Below are 3,517 nucleotides of genomic sequence, written 5' to 3'. Positions count from 1 at the left end.
CCCCCCCCCCCCAGCCCCACCCCGAGCTGACAGGCCAGTGGGAGCAGCACACGTTAATCAACAGGAAAGGAGGTCTGAGAGCAGAAATTCCAAAACAGTAGAGGCCAAAATGCTTCCCTAAATTTTGCAGCTCGTGCTAGTATGTTGGGCACATCCAATGATATAAAACAAACAAAAAATGTAACAAGTAAAAAGTAAGGAATGTCGGGCTGCTGAGCCTGTCAAGAAAGCTGAGAGAAGTGGAGGTTAACATTGGTGGAGATAATGGGTAATCAGACACAAACAGATTGGGTGTGGGCGTAAAAGAAGTGGCAGGCCTGTGTCCTGTCACTGAAAAGGCAGTTGTTCTTCAGTTTCATAGAAGCAGTCACCAAATAAAGGTATGCCCGCCTTTGCATACCAGCTGGGTTTTTGTAGAAAGTTGTGAGAAAATGAAAGGAGTTGAAAATCTCTGGGTTAATACTGGTCTAGCATTTGAGTATCTGTCTTGTTACCAGCTGCGAAAGATCTTCAGATTCTACATTTTTGACTCCTTTTATTTTATAGTTAATCATATGAGCCTAGGTTAAGCACTGACTCGTCCAGAGTTGAGATTTTTTTTTTTTTCCATGAATTGGAGTCTCACTCTGTCGCCCAGACTAGAGTGCAGTGGCTGCTTCCGGCCACCGCACCTCGACCTGCTGGGCTCCGGTGATCCTTCCGCCTCAGCCTTCCTAGTAGCCGGAATTACAGGCATGCGCTACCACACCCGGCTGATTTTTTGATTTATTGTAGAGATGAGGTCTCGCCAAGTTGCCCAGGCGGGTTCCTGCGGGCTCAGGCAATCCACTCACCTCAGCCTCCCAAAGCATGACTGAGCCACTGAGCCTGGCTCACAGTTGAGAATTATTAAGGTGTCCCTGAGGTATTTATAACATGGTTGAAAAGACAGGTTTGGCCACCAGAAACAATTAGAGAAAAAGAGACAGGACGACAATTGCTGAGTTGTAGGATGCTGGCCCTAGTTAGACTAGAGTTCAGACACAGGAGAGAGGAATGCAGAGAGCTGGGCATTCATTGACCCAACAGATAGCTTGTTGAGGACAGCTCCTCTTGTCAGACGTGCTTTTGGATATTGGCTAGTGTAGAAGTGAATAAGGCAGAACATTGCTGTCATTACGGTGGTTTCATTCTCGCGGGAAGTATTTGCCCTTACACTGATGGGGAGACAGCCAGGTACTAGATCATTGTAGATGGTGGCAGGAGTTACTGGGGGTCTGTGTTAGACTGGGTGGTCAGGGAAAGCCTTACTGAAGAGGTATATTTGACTCAAAAGGGTAGAGCCAAGTACTCGTCGGTCTAGGAGTAGTTGTGGGGGCCTTGAGGCAGGGATGGGCTCGGGTGAATTCTGGCTGGAGTTTTTGGTGAGGGGAGAGTGGTAAGAGGCGGGTTCAGCAAGGGAGGAGGGGGTGAGGCCAAATGGGACCCTGTAGGCGCTAGTAAGGGTTGTAGGGCAGGAATGAACATTCGCTTAGGAGTCAGCCAGACCTTGTGACTGTGTGGGCAGATTATTTTGTTCTCAAATAGAGGATCCTGCCCTTTTTCCTTTCTTTTTCTTTTTTTTTTTTTGAGTTGCAGTCTCACTCTCACCTACGGTGAAGGGTAGTGACACACTCACAGCCACCGCAGCCTGGACCTGCTGAGCTCAAATGATCCTTCTGCCTCAGCCTTCCAAGTAGCTGGAACTACAGGAGCGTGCCACCACGCCCAGCTGATTATTTGATTTACTGTGGAGATGAGGGCTCGCCATGTTGCCCAGGTTGGCCTCGAACCTGTGGGCTCAGGCGGTCCTTTTACCTCTGCCTCCCAAAGTGCTGGGATAATAGGTGTGTGCCACTGCGCCCCTCTGATCCTGCCTTTTTCAGGGTTGTTGTCAGCATATAAAAGGTCCCTGTGTTTGTAAATATTATTTCTAACCATAGGCGGTGTCCTTTGGTCTAATGCATGTATTAAGCGGAGAGAATCTAGCTCCAGTCTGACTTGACCAATAACTAGATGCAAAATTTATCTTCAGTTTTCTCATCTACTAACTGAGGAATCTGCACTGTGTAGTGCAGATTCTGGGGTCTCTCAGATCTGAAGTTACATGATTCTGAGCAAGTGAGTTGAACCTTGAGTAGAGAAGTGGTGACTTCTTTTATCAAGGCAGTTTTTAAAGTTCCCGTTTCCCATTGACTTGTCTCCTCCTCAGGTTCTGCTCTGCAAGAATGGTGACATGTTTGTGTGTAATCATCAGCCTTCACGCAGGGGTGAATGAGAGGTCTCTGCCGGCACTGCTGATCTCTGAAATCATTGACACAAAAAAAGAAAAAAAATTGTATTGTTTTGGTCAAAGGAAAAAAAATGAAAAGAATATTACGGAAATAGCATTGGGATGTTAAGCCCATTTTTTCCTTCCTTTTTGGGGGGCTTTTTGTCATGTGGGTAATCCTTTTAAATTTTAATCTGCTAAGTCAGTCCTTCCCTCTGGCTTCACACTTCAGCTTTTAAGCGTGAAAGAGAGCCCTGGATTCATTACCTCAATCCTCTAGGTGGTTGGATGCTAAATGAAAATGAATATTACATTTTGATCTGTTAATTCTTTTTATATGGTGGCTTTATGCTGAGGCACATTTAGACTCCTGCTGGTGGCGTGAATTCACTGTTTTCCAGGCTTGGGAATCACATTGAATAATTTAGGGGGCTGGCGCTTCTCAAATTCCTCCCTTTTTTCCTCCTTCTGCTAGTTTGAGTAAGCAATTATTAGGCCCTGGGTATTGTTCCTCTTCCTTTCCAGCCTATAAAGATACCAGGTACTTTGCAGCAACCAGAAGGAGCTTGGTCTGATGGAAAATAGTGTGGAGTATCAGGTTCAGGACGGGGTAGGTGCAAGGCAGCATAGTGTCGTGTGTTAAATAAAACTTCAATGAATCTGGGGTGTTCCAGTGAGCACAGCTGTTTATTATTTTTATTAAAAAGTTGTAAAGCATTTAAATATTAGTAAAGAGAGAACTTTTTTTTTTTTTTACCTTCTAGGTGGTCCTGAAAGTGTGATTAATTATCAAGTCTTAATTCTCATGTATTTGAACAACCATAACCTTGGAAAGATGTAAAAACAGGAGTATTTTTTTCTCATAGAACTGCTAATTATCTCATTTTGAGTTCTACTTATAGGTGCCAAGCCTAAATTGAATTCATGAGCGGATGTAGATATGTTCTCATTGGTGGACCATTGGCTTGTGAAAGTCTTGTTTGTGTAATTTAGAAAAGGAAAAAAATTCTTTATTTCTGTTCAGAAAAATGACAAAATTACCAACCTAAGGAGGTCAAACCAGGCAGACCAAAAAAGACAGTAGACTGGCTTTAGGACTCATGATATGCTTACTTTGAATCTGTATATTTTATTTTATTATTATTATTATTATGTTTTTTTTTGAGTTGGAGTCTCACTCTGTCGCCAGACTGGAGTGCAGTGGCCGCTCCCGGCCACCGCAGCCTC

This window comes from Carlito syrichta, unplaced genomic scaffold (assembly GCF_000164805.1).
Source record: "Carlito syrichta isolate Samal-C Ts95f unplaced genomic scaffold, Tarsius_syrichta-2.0.1 Scaffold305642, whole genome shotgun sequence".
In the NCBI taxonomy this organism is placed as follows: domain Eukaryota; kingdom Metazoa; phylum Chordata; class Mammalia; order Primates; family Tarsiidae; genus Carlito; species Carlito syrichta.
This window is presented reverse-complemented; position numbering follows the sequence as displayed.